At 42.9% G+C, this 20,996-nt stretch overlaps 1 protein-coding gene across 6 annotated transcripts in view; it reads left to right on the top strand.

The window, feature by feature from the left end:
* Positions 1–20,996, top strand: part of LOC145723168 (uncharacterized) — a 150,795-nt gene that overhangs the window by 60,878 nt on the left and 68,921 nt on the right. For 5 of the 6 annotated variants that reach the window (XR_014148050.1, XR_014148056.1, XR_014148054.1 and 2 more), the window contains one exon: positions 4,822–4,925. The exons of the other annotated variant lie outside the window; for it this stretch is intronic. The gene's annotated coding sequence lies outside the window, so the exon portion shown is untranslated. The remainder of the gene's footprint in view (positions 1–4,821; positions 4,926–20,996) is intronic. 6 annotated transcript variants of the gene reach the window in all.

Below are 20,996 nucleotides of genomic sequence, written 5' to 3'. Positions count from 1 at the left end.
TTCTGCCAACAGCACTGCCAAGAGATAGGCCCAGCCTCTGTGGGTAGAAATCTCAGGAAGAGCCTCGTTCATGGAGCACTATCCCTTGCAGGGACTCATCCAGAATACTCTACTGCCTCTTCAAGATGCTGAGTTGGTCACAAGGTGCACATGCTCCTCAGCACCCTCTGTCTTTCTGACCTTCCAGGTCTCTGGCCAGATCCTGGGCACACAGCCTTAGCCTTAGCCTCAGCCTTAGCCTTAGTTAGACATTTTCTGTTTTGAAGCTAAGCCATATAGTGAGGTGCTAACCGTAAATTAGGGCAGGAAGGAGCTGTACCGCCTGTAAAAGAGAGTAACGTGGGGAGAGGGAGATTTCCTCCGTCTTGTGGCCCTCAGGAGAGGCAACGGTCCAGAGCATGAGCCCTGGAAGCTGACGTGGGAGGCCAGCTTCAGCCTTAGCCGGCTGGCAGGGCAAGTCTTGGAGCCTCTGCAAAATGAGGGCAACAAGAGTATTTAGTTCATGGGACCGTTTTGAGAATTAAGAGGTACTGCACACAAAGCCCTCAGCAAATTACTTGTAAATGATCAATGAATGTTAGGGAAAAGGAAGGTAAGGTGAGCATGAGAGAGTGGAGAGGTGGTAGAATGTTCTCTTAGATCCAAGACGCTCATCGAGCTCCGGCCCCTGCCTGACCTTGCCCTAGCCCTTCTGGAGCTCCCAGGGAATTGTGTGACTCACTCCCCTAGAGTCCTGTTCCATCCCTGTGGCATTTACCAGGAAATTCAGACCCACACAAAATAAGTAGGTATGCTCTACCCTCTTACTGAATAGCAAGATGGCAAGATACTAAACTGACCCCAAATTACTCCCTTCATATTGCATTGAATTCCTCAACTCTGGTTTATTTTCTCTTTACAAAATATCATATTCACCAGTATTATATTTACCTGTACTTTTTAAAATCTAAATCTGATTTATAATTTTATAGTATTTCACCCACTTTTCTGAAAGAGAAGAATGCACCCATTTCCACTTCTCATTCATAAACCTTATAATGGGTATTTCTAGCCATCTTGATAACATAGGTAAAAACGATTCACCAATATGAGATATGTAAGAGGTTCATTTTATAATGGCTTCAGAATACTTTAATCAAAGACAACTACTAATTCAATTAAACACAAATTACTTTATAAGAATAGATCTATTCCTTTTTTTTATGTAAAGATAATTAGAAAGTAATGACAGAATGATTTTAATGCTAAATAATGAGAGATACACAAATATCCATTTAAATTTATGGATCAAATTATTATTTGCAGAAGTGAATTGTTTAACAGTCAAAATATTATGATATTAATCTTTGATTCAGAATTGAGAAACATTCTATTATGGTAAATGCTAATATAAAAATTTAGGTGTATTTCTCTTTTTTAATCACTAAAATAAAACACTGGTGGAATAGTTAACCTCAATCACCAACATACCAACTGGGTACTTAGAAAACCAGCTGTTGTTTCAGAGGAAGTAGGAAAGTCTGCACGGCTGAAAATAAAATGAAGGAACAATTTTTATTCAGCCTATACCTAGAATGAAAATATTTTGTATTTAATAGGCGGAGCAACTCACTAGGTCAGAAATTGTGATCATAACACGACAGCTAACAGACATCCGTGACTAGTCTAAACTATTTATAATTATTAACTCATTCAATCCTCACAACAACCGTATAGTGTAGGAATTAATATTATCCATTTCATTTCATTCTCTACTCAGAAACCGTAGTTAGTTACTCACATTTCTTAAGACTAATACAAAATACCCATGGGCCAAAAGAATGTCCACCTCTAGCGCGCTGGGGAGAGAAACCACTCCAGTCCTCCTGCAGTGTGAAAGGAAGCCTGCAAGTCCCTCAAAGACCCACAGGAAACACCTGGAGCCTTCAGCCTTATCCAGGGAAAAGGATGTGGACAAGCTGAGTCCTGTGTCTTGGTGACGTAGCCTGCGGGAGGCCAGGACAAAACCCCTAGCGGCTTCCTCATAGGCTTATCGGGATGCCTCGAGTCCCTGTCCTTAGGAAATGATCTCCAAGAGACTCTCATTATAGTCCATTCATTCATTCACACCTGCATGCATTCATTCATACAGCGAGTATATAAGAGGAGCTTGCTATTGACTTTGTGCTGAAGATAACAGACATAAATTCTGGTCCTCAAAGAACTTACGGTTAAAAGTAAATCACCAACCATTAGCACATGTCACTATAAACTTGGATACTGGAATCTTTACTGTGTCAGATGAGATACTGTCCTTAGGCGCGACAGTGGCCACCACTCCCAGACGTTCCAGCCCTTATCACCCCACGCCTAGATACTTGCAAAAGACTCTTGTTTCCTAACCTGCTTCTTCCTTCTCCAACTCCTTCCGCACTGCATGTAGCTTCTCCCCATGTCAAATTCATGCTTTGAGAAGCCTGCAGCAACACCCACCACCCCCCACCACCATTTGCCTACAGGTCATCTACAGTGTGTCGCCAGCCTACTCTTACCCTCGATTTTCCGTGGTTTGCCTGGAATATGTCTTGCAAATTCCTGCTTCTGCCTGTTGCACCCACAGCTCTGACCTCAGATGCCCTGAGTGTCCATTTGGCCAGTGGAGCTCATGTGTCCAGGCCCAGCCACAATCTGGCTCCTGGGCAGCTTTTCCTGACCACCCCCAGGGACCTCTCTCTCACGCTTAAATGCCCTCAGCTAGCACTGACTGTTTGCAGGGCTCAAGTGCACAGTTGGTCCCATGCAGCCCGTAGGTTTCCTGTATGCACTTGGTCCCCAAAGCAGAGCTCTGACAGCCCAGGGCTGGCACCGTGCGGGTGCTCAGTGAGTCTAGGAGACTGTCCTCGGGAGGAGACGGAAACGCGTAGAAAGCCAGAGCTGTGATGGCAGGGAAGCCTCCCCGAATGCAGACACAAACACGGATTCTTTGATAGGCATTTCTTTTCACTAAAATCCGGGGAAGGAGGGTTTTCAGAGGACCTACCTTATTTAATTAGAACTCTACATGTTTTGACGTAAAAAGCTGCATTCCCCTGCGACCTAGGTGTAAGAGTGGAGCTCTAGGCAATTTGGGTTTGAATATTGCACTGCCTGAGACTCTGGGTGTCATGTGGGGCAGGTTGGTTCATCCTTTGATTGTCAAGTCCCTCCACTGTAGAAGGGTGGGCCAAAGAATGCCCCAGAGCAGCTGAGACGTTAATTCAGATTGCTCCTTTAAACAAGAAAAACACTTTGGAAATTGCAAAATGTTCCCATTAACAAAAAAACCCACAATAATGGCTGCGTTTGGATTACAAATGAAGTCACCACCCAGCTTTCTCTTACTGTTTATTTTTGTTTCAAAGTAACGTCAGCTCCCTTATTTATCCACGTTAGCCGGGCCCTTATCTGAAAATATGTAAATCCACTTAAATTAATTTCCCGTAATACCACACAAAACAATAATCATATTAGTCCCATTCATAATGTACTAATAACATTAACATAATTACATTCAAATATGCAATTGCTAGGTAATAGGCTTTTCATAAATTGTTTCACTGGAAATGTCATTTTTAACCTGACTCTGGGTCTTTAGTTCCAGATATTGCCAGAAAAAATTGTGTGCCTAATGTGAGAAAAGTTTCCCACCATTTTCTGACTGGGTAGGAGAAATTATCAAAGAGCTTTTGTGATCAAAATGAGAAGGGTTTGCAATCCGAATGTATTTCTGAGTGTCATGGAGCTTTCTCTGGAGTGGAGGGTCCCGTCCCTGGGGCGCAGTAGGCTGCAGTTGGGACCTGATATTTCCACATTGGTAGCACGTCTAGAAGGGTAGCTCTTGTAAGCTAACGTTTCTCTCTTGGGAAGCGAGGTCAGCCATCCTCTTAGAGTCTTGTTGGCTCACAGACTGTTGCAAAATTCTTCCTGGGCTCCTTGGGGCCTTGGCACCGCTTCGTGCCAATGCAAGTCATGTGTCTGCAAGAAGTGAGAGAGGCCACAGCGGGGGCAAAGGACCTGGCTCCAGGAGCAAAGTTAAAAAGCAGGGCCTTGAGTCTGGCATGTAAATTTATTTGTTTTTCACAGTTTCGCGTAAATGTATACTTTAGGCAAGTCAGTGACCCCTTTCTTCCCTGAAAAAAGCACGATAAAGGCTGTTACAGGAACAGGAACTATTAGGCAAATCTGCCCTGAGAATCAGGAAAGGGTAGAACGTAACTGACGTTCATATGGCACCCACCGAGGGATCTAATTGGACCATAAATCATGTTCGCAAACACGTGTCAATTTGTAATATATTATTAAACCTAAAAAAAAACAAAAGGCAGAGCATGTTGTAACTGAATAGATCAGATTCTGATCTTGCTGGACAATTACAAAGCCACCTCAAATTTATACGAAGATTTTCTTCCTACTGTGCTCAGAGCACCAATATGTATTACCCACCCCTGTTATCCTCCCAATGACCCTACAAGGCAGGCAGAGAACTCTATAATCTCTGCCTGTTAAATAAGCTAATTGCACTTTAAAGTATTTTTAGCACTTTAGAACATAAATGATATTCCAGGGAATATTCCTTTCTTCCTCTGGAGTTCAGAATGGTACAGCGGAGCTGTGGGCAATATTCAGTAATAGGACGGTGTGCAAAACGAACAGCTAAATAAACATTATGGGCTAGGGCCATGTTCCCAGCATTTTCTGATTTGCCCCTCTACTTTCATATAGCTTAGCATTTAATTGACTTAGAATGTACAGGATACATTTCCACGCATTTGTGGTAACTTCTCTCCCCCACTCCCCACTTAGGAAATGTCAGCAATGTACAATATTGACCACAGAAGCTACTGATGACTTCAAAGCAGGTAGAGAAACACTGCCAAGTGCATTCCAAGAGTGTCTGGTGCAGCACAGTGAGTCCTAAGTCAGCATCCCAGTGGGTTTCAGGACCTGTTGACTCAGAAGCTGAGAACTTTCCTTTTGGGCCACATTGCTACTAGTGATGGTGGGAAGCAGGGAGATGAGCCCAGCACAAAGGAGGGGTGGGGGAAGGGCAGCTGTGGGGACAGGAGCTGGGAGAGCCTGAGCGAAGGATCCAGTGCTCCAACGTCAGAGGCCTCCTGGGAAGAGGACACCTTCACCGACTCTCAGTAGCTGCTTTTCAATGACTTGTAACTGCTTGGAATGGTGCTATCTCCATTAGTACCGTTGTTTTAAGGATTTGCTAACAACACAGCGACTGATCCATTTCAGTGCAGTATTTAGAGAGGTGAGTTTCCATATTTAAACGAAAATGAGGTTCCCAGATTCTAAGAGCGTCTACCTTACCCCCAACATACTGAGCCCCCGAAGGGAGGGAGTTCAGCGGGCCAACATGCCTGTGTCCCCACAGGGAGTGACCATGAAAGAGTTAAGCAGCAGCATTTTGTAGCAAGTATTTTAAATTCAGCTGCTAGAGTGGGAGAGGAAGTTGGAGACAGGAACAATCTCAGAACAGTGTGTATTTAAATCAGGAGGGGAGAGAATTGTCTTCTATTTCTCAGCCATCCCAGAAAGTATTCTTTTCCTGTCTCAATCCAGGGAAGACCACAGTATCCCCACTCCCAGCCCCAGAAAACATTTGCATAACACATTTACATTTGAAGGGAGCCCACAGATTGGCAACTCCCAAAGCTTCAGCTAGGCACGGTTTTCTATAATAGCAATTAGGAACAGAAATAGAATAACAATAGCTGTAGAAATACAGTTGCTGAGCTGTGGGTAGATGAAGCAGAAAAATCTCTGCGTTTTAAAGACTCAACTTTGAATGATTGCAGAGTTAGAGACTAACTGGCCTTTGTTCTTTGTAAGCTGGCTCTGAAGCCTACTAGGGACCAGACCAATTTGGACCAATGTGGGAGCTTGAAGAGGGCTCCCTGTGGCAGGAAATGAGGCACAGCCGGATGGCACAGGACCAGGCTGGGAGCAGGACAGAGTCCAGACCCAGGCAGTGCTGGCCAAGGGGTCCGCTGAGGTTCTGGATGATGGCCGGCGGGGGCCATACCAGAGCACCATGACAGTCCCTGGGGACACCGGGGGAAGGAATGAAAGAGAAGATCTACACGGAAGGGAGAGCCAGAGTAGAGACTTGGGGCACAAAGGACAACCGCAGGGCTGGGGACTGGAGCTGTCAGATGTTCTTCCGTGGGTGGAGGGGATACATTCATCCGAAACACATGCAGCCCCTTCTTCCAATCTGAAACTCTGCTGTATTCTCCAGGCGATGGGACCTCAGCATGAAACAGCTCCTCGGAGACTTCTGCTTCTCCTTCCTCCCCCAATTTCACTGTCCCCCACTCCATCCCTCAACCCCTAAGAACTGCTGTCAAAATGAATGGGAGCCCAATGAAAGGTCTCCTATGGTGTGAATGACCAACCATGTGGCCTGGCCTGGGGAGGAATGGCCAGGACAGATGGGACAATGGGGGAAAGTTTGGACAAGGGACAGCAGGTGAGAGGGAGTGTTGCAGAGGAGAGGTCCTCACAAGGCTCCAAGTGAGGCCATGGGTGCAGGTGGCTGAAATGATGTCAAACCATCAATAGAACTGAATGGATCCAGGAAGTAAAAGGAGTCCCCTTAGGTGGGCCTCCGTAAGGATATGGGGATCACCAGGATGGATGAGGACCTGGGGTAGAGAGGAAGCTTGTAAGCCAGATGCTGAGATCAGCATAGCACTGTGGGTGAGGGTCTGCAGACAACAGAGATCAGGAGGGCTCAGGCCTGAACGTCGAAGGAGCAATGGGCTTACACAAGGTTGGGGGAGGGGGTGTGCAGATGGTGCCTGGGAAGTGGCCCTGGGGAGCATGGAACTTTCAGAAGAACCTTTTCCAGGCTCTCCCCAGAGAAGTGATTGCTCCACCTTCCTGTAGAATATGATGTCCTCTTGTGCTTCCATGCAAAGCTATAAATGCTCAGTTAGTGGCCAGGTGGTGACTCGGTGCGGTGCATTGAAAGAGCCCTGGGTTTCCATCAGGACTCCTCGGCTCGCCTCGTGTCTTCACCTGTCTCGCTTGATTAGGTGACCTTATGCAAGTTCCTAATGCCACTGTCAGACTCCTCATTTGTAAAAATGGGCACAGTAAATCCGCCCTGTGATAATCTGTGTGGAGAAGGCTTATAAACTGTAAGAGGCTATGCAGTCTTCAAGTTGTCATTAGTTCCTAGGAGACAAGGACTATTCTGTATTATACTAGAGCATCAGGATTTATTAGAGGCATTTCATAGATAAGTTTTTATAATAATGTTGATATAGAAACCTAATGCTTTCTCCAGAAGTGTTAATAAAAATTATCGGTAGGCAGTTCTCCCAGACCCCCTCCTGGGGTGTCACAGTCATCATAAATATTGCAGTATGATGTGAGAATATTGATTTTAATGACGATCTCACCAAAATAAAGCAGACACCTAATTTTAAAAAGATACAAAGAAACACAGAAACGAACACCCTGAAATCTTTCTCTAAGCCAATCTAAAGGAGTCTTCTGGAAGATATGTGACATAAGGCGAGAAAGACTGAACATGAGAGCATTTACTAGTACAATAAACAACATCAATAGGTTGAATTTAACTGAATCAACATCTAAGAGACAACTCATAACATTTAATAATGTTCCTCACAATATTAAAATATTAGGAATAGAGGCTACTTCTTTACCATGATAAAGTTGTGGAAAATAGGAGTCCATATTGTGCTTAATGGATAGACAAATTAAATTCTGTTTAAAAATTGGAACAAGGATGGCTCCTTAATAGTGTTCTGAAAACTCTGGTTAATGCAATGAGACATGAAAAAATAAAGAGGTATGATAATGGGAAGAGAGAGAAGATCATTATTTGCACTTCACATAATGGAAAGCCAGAATATGCAGAGAAGTCAGCAAAAATAATTAGGTTTAATAAAATGATTCAATAAAATGCTTGATCTGAAATAAACATACCCAAATTAATAGCTTTGCTAATTACCAGCAGCCACCAGCAAATGTAATGAAAATATAGATCCTGATCACAATATCAACCCCTTCTCTGTTAAGATACCCTCGGGGATGAACCTATTGAGGTGTTATGTAGTTGCTGTAAAGAACATTTTTAAGAAATCTTAAAAACGATAACAAAAGATGAATACTTTAACAGACTATCTATCTATCTATCTATCTATCTATCTATCTATCTATCTATCTATATTCCTGAATGAGAAGATAAAATATTCTCGTGCAAATTAATAGGTTCTTACTAGGAAAAGGAAGAAGGGAGGATTAGCTCTATCAGAGATTTAAAAACACAGTGAAAGAGCAATCAAAATGGTTTCGTAGTGGTAAAAAAAAAAAAGCAATTTAAATCAGTGGGACTGACTAAGGGATCAGAATCTACCTCTTCTATAATGAGGACTTCTACCGCTTATGTAACTGTTATGTCTACTACTTCTAATCATCTGTCACCTGGATGACCAGTGTAGTCTCCTAACTGATCTCTGTTTCGGCCCTGACCCTCTTATGCATACCCACACGGCAGCCAGAGGGATCCTTGTAAATCATATCAGATCTTTTCACTCTTGTGTTCAAAGAACGCCAATGGCTGCCCATCTGTCCTGGGTTGAACTGTGTCTTCCCAAAATAGATGTCTAAGTCCTAACCCCCCAGAACCTATGCATGTGGAAATAAGATCTTTGCAGATGTGATCAAATTGAGAATTTAAATCCATCCCGGATTTAAATTTGGAGTGGATTTAAATCCAATGACCAGCGTCCTTAGAAGATACAGACAAGGAAAAGACACTGAGAGACACACAGGGGAGGAGGCCACATGAAAATGGGGTGATGAATCTACAAGCCAAGGAATGCCAAGGATTACCTTTAACCACCAGGAGCTGAGAGAGAGGCATGGGACAGATTCTCCCTCCAGAGCCTCCCTCCCTCCAGAGCCTCCAGAAGAAACCAATGTGACCAATGCTTTGATTTCAGACTTTGGACCTCCACCACTGTGAGAGGACAAATTTCTGTTGTTTCAAGCCAGCAAGCTGTGGTAATTTGATACAACTTCCCTAGGAAACAAATCCACCACCTCGCTCAGGGTAACTGTCAATGTCCATATAGGTGGTCCACCTCACCGCTGATTTCATCTCCTACCACTTCTCTTCTTCATCTGGTCCAGCCACCATGGCCTCTGTGAGTAATCTGAACGTGCCACGCCTTCAGGGACTTTGCACTTGCTTTCTGTCAGCTGGGAACATGGTTCCCTCATGGGTCCATTACCCGTTGGTCTTTGTCACATGTCTCCATCTTGGTGAAGTCTTCCCTGACCTGATTTTAAATTGCACCTGGCCCACGTTGGCTGGAAGTCTTCATGTCCCTTCTCTGTTTTATTTTTCCTCATTGAATATACAACTATCAGATAGACTACATAGTTTGTTGTCTCCTCCAACCAAAATGGCTCAGATATTTCAGCTTGGCTGCTCACTGTTGTATCTCCAGCACCCAGAACAGTGCCTGCCACGTGGTGAGACCTCAGTGTGTGTTTGTGGAATGAATGCAAATAGACCAAGTTATGAGTAGGAATTTAATGTACAGTGAAGCAGGCATTACAAAACAGTGGGGGGAGGATTAATTGATATATGATTTTGAGATATAGTACATTAGAGAAAAATTAATTTAGATACACATCTTATCCTGTGTACTAAAAGAAAATTAAAGTCAAATGTGTTTAAAAATTCATAGAAAAATTAGCAGAAAGTAGAATAGTACAGGAGTCTCTGGAAGGATAATCACTTTTAAAGAATTGAAGCAATTGAGGAAGCTACAAAGCTAATAGTGATAGATTCAACTATTTAAGAATTAAAACTTTTGTACCATCAGTGCCTTCTCAGTTCCGGTAAGAGCCAGGACCTGCTGGTACTAGAGATGATTGGTGGTCAGGTTGCTCCCAAATCTCTGCATGACCTCTGGCCTGACCTTCTGCTTTGTGTTTGCTCCTGGGTTGGAAGCTGTCTCCCTTCTTCCTGCCCAGGACCCACACCTCCTCTTGGCCTGGAAAGCCATGTCAGGTGCCTGCCTGCCCTGCTGGGAGACCCCTGCAGTATCCCTCGACACTAAGCCCAGGGCCAGGCTGGTTTCCCCCAGGCCGGACGTGTCCTCCTTGAACCTAGATCCCAGCCCCCTCTGCCTCCTCGAGGCTGTCTTTTCCTGAGAGGTCCCAAGCTGTGGTAACAATTCCACATGTATTGAATTGGAAAGTGCAGTGGGGCATAATCCCGTCTCGGGGAGAGGCGCTATTTTAGTGGGATGTTGCCATGGGCGTGAGGTCCTTCACATTCCCTGGTTGATGATGGGTTTAAGTCCAGGTTAACCATTAACTTCTCAGTGTGATAGGCTCTTTCTTTTGTGTTGCGTAAGTTCTGTTCTGACTTGTAATGGAGAACCTGCCTTAGAAAGCCTGTGGTTTGCATAATTAAAGAGTTGATTAGAAAAAGAAGGCTTTAAGATAACAATAGACGCTGGGAACAGAATGAGGCTGAGGATCTCCGCTGTTCTGTGTCCTCAGCGGACTGCAGGCCCACCTAGCCCAGTGTGATTGTCTTCCTTCCGAAACACACGGCTGGCCTGCAGGGGTGGGCACAGGAGGGCAGGGTGGGGGCTGTCACCCCAGCAGAGGTGGGAGCAGTGTAGTACCATTGGCCCGTGGAGGATTCTAGAACAGCCTTGCTCTCATTGTCCTCCTTGGATCAATTCAATTACAGTCGCCGCTTAATTAACCTGAGACTTCCTGGGAACCCTTATTTACCTGTTCCCGGAGAATGACCTTGGGGTGAGCCACCCACACTTCTTCAGCCCCTCTGAGCCCACTCCTAAACCAAAGAAGCTGGACTATGTGCCCACAGGGCAGCTCTGGTCTTGCCTAACAATTTCTTTGTCTATTAATTGTAGCAAAACAACAAATAACAATGGGGCAGTTTGTTGGGATTTTTTAGGGTGGATTGTGAAGTTCTATTTCAATGGGGCTACTTGTTTTTACTGCTGCGCCTTTTCCTACAGCACTTTGGGGTGGGGGGAATCTTTTCCTACCCCTGCCCCCTTCCTGGGCTTTCTTTCAGGCACCTACTTCTGGTCATTAATGAGGGTTCAGGGTCTTTTGAGACCAACGGGAAATTCTTCCCAAAGCAGCCTCCTCAAAAATCAGATGTCAGTTTTCAGATTAGAAATATTACATGATGGATGAGATCTTTTTTTTTAATTTGCATTTTCAGTTTGCTAATGGCGACATTGAAATTGCTGCCTATTAGGGCAGGCGTCAGGCAGAGGCAGAACCAAGCCCACCGGGCGGCAGGAGAAATCTCTGGTGTCATCCCCCCGTTCCCTTTCTCCCATCCCTCCTTGACCCACTGCACCCACCCTGGGCTACTGTTGTGGGGGCTCAGCTCCAGGAACTCCTTGGGTCCTCTCTTCCGCCCCAGCTGCACGTGGCCTGGCGCTGGGCTGCCATGGCATTTCCAAGTCCACTGCCGACCCTGCAGCAGACCAACTGGGAAGTATGTTTTCCCAGAGAATGCTTATCTAACAGTGGAATTTCAGGCTTAGGAAGGCACCTGGCGAGGGAAGATAGTTTTATGCTACTTTATCTCTTCTAATATTACTCTGGCCCCGATAACACGCATTATATTTATAAATAGAGAACGCAGTTCAGGGTAATGGGCCAGGAGATAGAGAAAATGAGTTCTGGGTCTGATTTCACGACTGCTTCTGTGCGCCTAGACAAACTATGTCAACTCTTTGGGCCTCAGTTTCCTCTCCTATAAAGGAAGAGGGTATGGATAGACTACATTTGATTTCCCCACTATTCCTGAAATCCTCTCATTTTTAGATAGACATTTAGACACTTGTTCTGGAAATTTAAAATGCTTTTGGAGTCCAACCAATTTGATTTTATTAATAGAGTTCCGTTTCTTAGAAATATCACAAAAGTTCATCAAGTTTTCACATTTTCTGATTTCTCTAGAATTTTCTTTGTAGCTGTTTAAATCTGAATAGGTCAGACAATTAATGAAGGAGAAGCACACACACCTACCCACACACACAACATCACTGGACCTAATTCTATCACAATCTACTCATGCATAGTTTCAAAACTTCTCTACTATTTCCTATGTGACGCAGGCTTAAAAAACTATTTTTATTTAAGTATAATTGACATGCATTATCCTATTAGTTTCAGGTGCACATTAGAGTGATTTGATATTTCTATACATTATAAAATGATCCCCATGCTAAGCCCAGTTACCATCTGTAACGACACAAAATTATATTCCCTATGTTGTTCCTTACATCCACATGACTTATTTTATGACTGGATGTCTGTACCTCTTAATCCCCTTTACCTATTTCACCTACCCCAACCCCTCCCTCATCTGGTGACCAACATTTTGTTTCCTGTACCTGTGAGTCTGTTTCTGCTTTGTTTTATTTGTGTGTTTTTTGATTCCACATATAAGTGGGATCATATAATATTTGTCTTTGTCTGACTCATTTCACTTAGCGTAATGCCCTCTACATACATCCATGTGGTCACAAATGGCAAGATTTCATTCTTTTTTATGGCTGATAATATTCCATTGTATATATACCTATACACACACACACACACCACAGCTTCTATATCCACTCATCAATCCATGGACATAGTTGCCTCCATGTCTTGGCTGAAGGAACATGGTGGTGAATATACTTCTTTGAATTGGTGTTTTCATTTCGTTCAGATAAATACCCAGAAGCCAGGATTATTATGCTTCCATTTTAAGAAGAACCCAGAAGTTAAATAATTTACAAAGTCACTCAGGTAGTGAATGATGAAAACTGCAACTCAGGTCTCACTATCTTCCATATCTATGATTACAAACCTATTTATTAATGATTATGTCTCAGATGCCCTGGACGTCAGAGTACTATGGTATTTATATTTCTGCTTTTATATGACATGCCGACAATGAACTGTCACTTGTATTTGGTCCCTGTACTTTTTCTATGGAGGTCCCCAGGATGACAATATAGAATGGACTGATAATGGGGATTATTCACATTCAAGCCTTCTACTGATGACCTCATGTAGTATTTAGCCAAAGAAGGAGAAGGCCAAGGAGGGAAATGAATATAATCTAAGAATGTATCCAAGAACGTATCCAAGATATTTATGGAAAATATCTGAGGACCTGTGGGAAACAGATGTTTCTTCTACTTAAGCTACTAAAGATTTTGATTGAATACTGGTAAACCAGTTTAGGATCCACTAAAATACCCAATCACAGTGATTCACAAGGTCATGGACAGTTTCTCATTAGAATATGGAATATGCAAGAACCCAAAGAGTGAAGAGCTAAAGTTTCAGAAGTTTCAGTAAAAAATTTATTATTCTAGTTCTTTTCTAATATGTGTGATTTTCTAAAAGTAGCAAAATGCAGTGCTTTCCTCCCACTAAATGGAGAGGCCCCAGAAAGCAGGACGTAGAGGAACCATTGGGGCTGTGCACCAGGCCCCTAAGCATTTCCACTGGGAAGTAATTTACAGCCACGGAGCGAGCAAGCAGTCTCTTTACCAGGCAACCAGTGGACCAAAAAAACCCAAAACTCCTGTCTTTTACTTCTTGTTTTTCAATGGTTATGATGCAAATTCAGTCCTACGGCACATTTTGGTGAAGCTGCTGAGTGGGCAGTCTGTCTTGCTGTCTCTCTGTCCTTATTTGTCAGAATTTGGTGTTGCTTCGTGAGCTGTCATTTAATAGTCCATGATGGATGGATTTATCATAAGTGGACAAAAACAGGGTAACTGTAGTTTCCTGCGGCGGACAATACAATGATTAAAAAATGTGTTTATCACCTTGTGGCCACTTGGAAGGACGCCCCCGGTTATTCAGAGAAGTGGTGGTCCCCGATGTTGCCTTGTAGGAGGTTTGCCGCGGCCACCCCTTGCGGTCGAAACTGCGCATGGGGAAGGAAAAGTGTCATCTGACCAGCCCGGTGCCGATGCCTCGCCTCAGACCAGCCGGCGAGCGTCACTTCCCTTGTGAGAGGGACAAAAGAGGATGGATGGTGGTTTGGCACAAAAGGATTCTCTTCAATTTAAACAACAGCCTTTTCTGCCTTGAACTTCAGTTTCCACCGAGGAGCCATCCCAGAGGCGAGCCGCCTGGCGCCCGCGCCCCATTAGTCCGTGCCAGCTCGCAGTGCACAGCACCCCGCCGCAGGAACCCCGGGGACTCCTGCTGGGTCGCTGAGTCTGCGAGGCCTGGCATTCAGCGCCCTCCCCGCAGCACACGGAGACCACCCTGCCCCCCAGAATGTAATGATTCGCTCACAGCCTGGAATGTGAGCGTGCCATTCATTGCCTGCCGAGGGGGTCGGGAGGGCCGCTTTCCTTTCCGGCGGCTCAGGATCCTGTTTCTCGAAGGCTTACGCTCGTTAACCAAAATTAATCTGCGACCTTTTCAATCATAACCACAATTTAAGATTACCATTGGTAATCTGAGCTAGTCAGCTACTACTCTGGCCCCAAACAACCTGAATGAGTATGGCATGTGAATATGGCACTTCTTAGTGGAAGATGGACACGTGTTTTTTTCGAAGCGGACAATCTGTATTTGAAAGTGTCTTCAGATGTTTTGAAACGATCAGTCATGTCATTTACATAACGTTGGAATGTCAAGAGAAACTTGAGTTTGCAGAGACTTGGGGTGAAGCCTTGATTCAGTGTCCAGGCCACAAACCAGGATCAGTGCTCAGAAAGGAAATGTCCGGGGAAAACTGTGCTCTGTTGTATCCGTGCTTCTCTTTCTAGTCTAAGAAAACACTAAGTGAGAAATTCACGTGACTTCCGAGGTTCCGGTCTCTTTCAGACCAAGCCAGGTACTTGGTTTTGTTTTAACCGGGCAGATGGGCATGTGCTTTCTCTAGAAGTGAGTGTGGTCATTACTTATTCAGGATTATTAGAAAATCTAATAGCTGTAAGATGTCAAATAGATTTTTGGATTAGATTTGGACTTCGGTCGGAAATTGGGAATTCTGTGGCTTAATAGGACAGGGGAATCGGTGGTTACTGCAGCAATGTATCCTTCAGATAAGCCATTAGACAACTTACATTAAGGAAGGTACTTTGCTTCTTGGAATAGTGTGTTTACATTATGAGTAAATATTTCTGTTGATGGCGTATTTTGGAATAATCAAGCAATATGGTACCAGCAAAAAAAAAATTTTTTTTCCCACAAATTGTCTGCAATAACAACACAAAACACTAGATACCCTGGAAGGGGGCTGAGTAAACCCGATACAATCAGCTTTTCAGTAAAGGGTGGTCATCTGGCTGTGAACCACGAAAAATCCTACAGACAATAGCAATTACCAATGCATTCTTTGATTCTCAGTGACAGCTGAATGAAAAATAAAAGGGGATATTTTTCTTGGGGGCACATGACTGTGACAGCCTCCTCGCCCTATCCCTGCAACGTTCAAAAATCTCTCTGCCTGGTACCAAGTATGTCCTTCTTGTCATTGTCTCGCTGCCCTTTGCAAAGTCGGGAGGAGTGTCGAAGACACTGGCCACCATTCTGTTTGGGGGTGGACATGTCACGTATCTTGGGGATGATTTCGAGGCAAAGTTAACAGGGTCTTGGTTTTACCAGGAAGTCTGTTGCTGGAAGGAGAGATGATGTGCTCTGTAAACACAGAAGTGTGTTTCTCCCTGTGCCAATATGACAGAAGCCTATCTTTCAAAGGATTCTGGTTTTGACACGTGAAATGATACACCATTCCACGGGGGAAAAGTGAGAAAGACTTGGTCTTGAATCTCATTGGAGTTGGGGGCAGGGGCCTCCGTGAGAAAGGTGACAAAATCTTGTTTTTATGGATGAGCTGGGGCTATGGCAAGTCTCCAGGGAGGTACAGCGGCTGTTGATGTCTCTCTTTTACACATCGTCCATTATGGAGGGGATCCCGGTCAAAATGACCACAGCTTTAACCTGAGGCTCATAGCAGACTTCCCACAAGTAAAAATATGCCTTTAAAATTAGAGCCGATTAAAATATTGTCCAAGGAACACTCGATGTTGCTCGGATTAAATTCTGGTTCTGCTCTAAGTCAAGTCCTGAATTTCACAGTAGGTGACAGAGTAACCATAGTGATAATAATTTCGTATTTTGGTTTTTAGAGGATAACGTATGTTGCAACTCTTGATATTTCTTAACATTTTTAGTAATAATAGTTGTTTTTTAAAAAATATTTATAGGTAAGTAAACTCAGAGTAAAGATAGACCATAAACAAAGAACACAAATGGGATAAAAGGAGTTAACAGAACAAAGTATCCTAGGAGTTAAGCTTTAATAAGGAATAGAAAATATATGGAAGGATATTTATAAGAGAAAATAATAAGCATCCTTCCAGGGACATGGCAAATGTAGGCTAACACCCCACCCACCAGATGGAGGGCTTTCTAGCTGGAGCAGTATAAATAAAAGCATGTTTACACTGGCATTTCTTTAATGCAAGGTTTTCATCGAATTACTGAAATCACCTTAATTCTTAGCAATAAACAATGCTGACTATGTTATTAGGTAGGTTTTCTAGATGAAAGTCATTTCTTGGTTCAAGTAAGGACACCAGAATACTATATTCTTGGAGCATATTAGCTCAGCCCCTTAATGATTCCCCTTCATTGTATTGCATTTTAATTTGGGCCCTTGGCCATCATCAAAGAAACAGCCATTTGAAAAGGACCGTTGCATTTGCTTTACAAATATTGCTGTGGACATTGTCCTTTACTGTGTGAAAGCTCCCTAGAGAACTTTGAGTAAGAAGTTAATCTTAGGAAAAGTTTTGTTCTCTTAAAGCACAGTACACTTTCTACTTTGCTACTTTCTCATGATAATGTTGTAATTGAGCATCTTTTTTTTTTTTTTGCCTATTTTTTTTTCTTTGGTGCTAGATTTTTATTTTTGACCTTTCCTGTGTATGTTTTTGCTTAACGCTGTTTCAAATCCTTTGTGAAAAGGAGTGGAGAAGAAATATGTGTAAATACTGAGGGAAGTATTTTTATGTAAAAGAAGTCTTCTAACTTTTTGTCATTCAAAAATATTTTTTGAGCACCTTCTGGGAATGAGAGCTTCAACTCTGAACAAGATGGACCCCCTGTTCTCTTGCTGCCACCATCCTAGTTGGCTGAATGTTACAACTACTAATAAATAGCTGTATAAATATTCTAGATGTATGTATTATAAATATTATAAATTTCAGATGGTTGTGAATACAATGAAGAAAATAGCAGGGTATGGGGATCTCTTATACTTAGCTGTACTAAGTAAAGTTGTACTTAACTACAGTCCTCCTTGATGAAGTGTGTCAAGGCCTCTAGGTCTGGATCCTTACTTATGACAGAATGGTCAGGGGCACCCAGGTGGCGCAGTCAGTTGAGCTTTCGACTCTTGGTTTTGGCTCAGGTCATGATCTCAGGTGAGCCCCACATCGGTCTCCGCGCTCAGTGTGGAGCTCAGCGTGGAGCTCAGCGTGGAGTCCGCTTAAAATTCTCCTCTGCCTCTGCCCCTACCCTCCTCTCTAAAATAAGTAAATAAATAAATCTTAAAAAAAAAAAAGAGAGAGAGAGAATGGTCAAAGAACGCCTCTATTAGAAGGTGGCATTTGAACAGCAATCTGAATAGAGAGGAGAAAGGAGCCATGTGTAGAATCAAGGTAAGAGTGTTCCAGGCAGAGGAAGGAGCAAGCTTGGAGTGCTGGAGGAACAATACAATGTCTGGTGGGATGGGAGAATGTTGAATAGTGAATATTGAGTAAGAAAGAGAGGAGATGGAGCCAAAGAATTAGGTAAGGGCCAGATGATGTTATATATTTTCTTATATACAGTGGTAAGGACATTGGAATTTATTCTAAATGTAATGGATGTCATTGGAGGGTTTTAAGCAAAGGAGTAACAAAATTTCATTTAATTTTGAGAAAGACATTCTGGCTACTGAAGTGAGAATGGACAGTAGTGGAAACAGAGGGACTTCTCAGAGCTGTGGCAGCAATCCAGGTGAGAGGCTTTGGTGGAAGGTCTCAGGAGTATCCGGATTCACCCAGATGATAGAATATAACACTGAGTTGTTACTGTCAAATTGGATGTAGGCAGCGAAGGCTTCAAGGTAACTCTAGGATTCTTGGTAGGTGGGTGGGTGGGGCGGAAAGTGTCCAGGGGCAAGTCAAGAGTTGCCTTGAATACATTCAGTGAGGTCCCACTGGTCACCCAAGAGCAGCTGCTTATTAGGAAGCCAGACTCAGGTGTTAGAAGCATGGAGCAGGGTCAAGTACAGGGCATCAGTGCATGGACCCCAGTTTGGAAAGGTGGGAGATGGAATGAGGTCCCCAGGGAACGGATACAAAGAAAGAATAGAAGCAGACAGAGGGCAGAACTCTACTAACCCCCTGATTCATGGCTCTCCTTGATAATGGCCTCTACACCTGTGCTAACATGTGGCTGTCCAAACCTGTCTCAAGAAGCCTGGACTGAGCCAATTGTTTCTGAATGAACACAGTTGTACTTAACTACAGTCCTCCTTGATGAATATTAAAACCACCCAGTCTGATCATCTGCTAAATTAAATTTAGCTTTAGGCTATCATTAGAATTCTGATAGAATTGTATGTTTCTAAAAAAGTGATAGTTCACAGTATAGAATTAAGTGAAAAAGTGTTCCCAAAGTGGACTTTAAAACATAAGGCCAGGGGTGCCTGGGTGGCTCAGTCGTTAAGCGTCTGCCTTCAGCTCAGGTCATGATCATGGAGTCCTGGGATCAAGCTTTGTGTCGGGCTCCCTGCTTGGTGGGGAGTCTGCTTCTCCCTCTACCCTTCCCCCCTATGATCTCTCTCTCTCTCACTCTCTCACTCTCTCACAAATAAATAAATAAACTCTTTAAAAAAAAGATAAGGCCATAATAATCTCGTACTGAATGTATGTGGGGCATCTTCAGATAAAAACAAATTACTGTAATCTCGTTTTACTTCATTTTGAAATCATTTTAAAAATATGAAATGCTTGAAATTAATATTATTTGTTGGAGAGTTTAGTCTGGGAAATAGAAACTGACTGAAAGATCAGACTTTCCAAAATGGTGATGGTAGCAAGTGGCAGAAAGAAAGGGAGGGCGTCTTGCCCGCCTCCCTCACTCACGCAGAGGGCAGTTAGCTTTTTTGTCACTGGGTTACTAAAAACAGAAATGTAACAGAATGTATTTTCTGCCATTAAAACCTCTGCAATTTTTTACACTCTGTGATTTCTTAGTGGCTATCATGTTTGCCAATGTTAAAATCTCAAGTTCTGGCTCCATCACTGTTTGAAAAACTTTCATTTTTGCACTGTTCACTTTTACTCTCCCAAAAGATTACATCAAAATGAAGAATTAGTTTGGCAACTGAAGGAGTTGGCACTTTAGAGGATAGCTGTTTGGAGAAACAAAGCAATATTTCCCATAGCCCTAAATTAGATACTTAAAGTCACAGTCGTCGGTTGCACCTGTAATTTCCGGGGCTGGATTCAGCCTCACAGCTCTTGAACTGATCAGATGGGGCCTTGTGGGATGGAGTATAGATAGTACCGAGCATTCTTTTCTAAAATACATAGCACAAACAACAAGAAATTCCTTTTGTAAATGGAAGCACATGACAAAGGAAGGCCGGTCATTCTTATGATAGAGGGGCTCTTAAATTATTTGTTCAAGAGTAAGGCGCTGCACTATGTTTTCAGTGTCTAACATGTGCACATAAAGTGCACATTTTAAGTCCCCTTGGTCCAATATTACAGAATATTACAGAAAACACTGGATGATTCAAGGATAGATCCTTGGTGAAGCTCATATAGAAAAGTGCCATAAATCAGCCCCACCAAAACTAAATGTAACTGAAAAAATTAAGGAAGAGAACTAAGAAAGGAGTCTTTCAGGAAAAACAAAAAAAACAAAACCAAAAACCAAAAACAAAAACCCAAAACCAAAGACCTACTGAGAATAATTTGAATGAATGATATTAAATGAACTGCCCTATCTTGGTCTATAAAATGAAATACAGAATAGATTATAGATTGGGACACTTCAGCCTTGTCTGAAATACAATCATACATGGTACTAAAAGCATTCATCTTTGTAAATCACTGAATGAACGCACAAAAGTAGTGCTGAAAACAACCTGTAGTCAAACTAAAGACTACAAATGTAAGAATGCTTTGTTAGAACCTTTTAGATTAGTAAATGTTTGCTTCATCTCTGCTTACTCTGTTTGACCATATTTAGTTTTCAACATTAATCACAGGCCCTGTTTATTGAACCAGGATGAGATGGGTCCCCTGGCTTCCCTCACTAAAGTCTCAGCAGCTGGGCCTTGGACTCCCATAATAAATCTCTCTCTCTTTTTAAGTCACCGACAATTAAGGCAATTATTTATCTTCTAAATTAGATAGAACAAGATTTCAGTCAAGCCAGCATTTCAGGGTTCGACGCAAGTCTTCTTGGTCTCTAAGCATCTTGATCCATTTCAGAGGATGAGCAGACAGGATCATGTCCAGGACTCACAGGAAGCCATGGGAGTAGATTGGACAGTGCTTGGGGACCCAAGGCATATGCTCATGCCCTTGTGTGTGTGTGTGTGTGTGTGCACATGGATTTCAACTATTTATACCATCTTACAGATGGAAAGACCGATTTCTCCTGACAAACACAAAAAGAGACTCAAGAGCCTTAAGTCTAATTTAAAAATATACCTAAGTATCAAAATACCATCAACTTTTTTAAAAAAATGGAACAAATAATCCTAAAATTTGTATAGAACCAGAAGAGACCTTGAATAGCCAGAGGAATGTTGAAAAAGGAAAGCAAAGCTGGTGGCATCACAATTCCAGACTTCAAACTCTATTACAAAGCTGTCATCATCAAGACAG

This window comes from Leptonychotes weddellii, chromosome 8, assembly GCF_054177405.1.
Source record: "Leptonychotes weddellii isolate Sample4059 chromosome 8, ASM5417740v2, whole genome shotgun sequence".
Classification (NCBI taxonomy): domain Eukaryota; kingdom Metazoa; phylum Chordata; class Mammalia; order Carnivora; family Phocidae; genus Leptonychotes; species Leptonychotes weddellii.
This window is presented reverse-complemented; position numbering and strand designations above follow the sequence as displayed.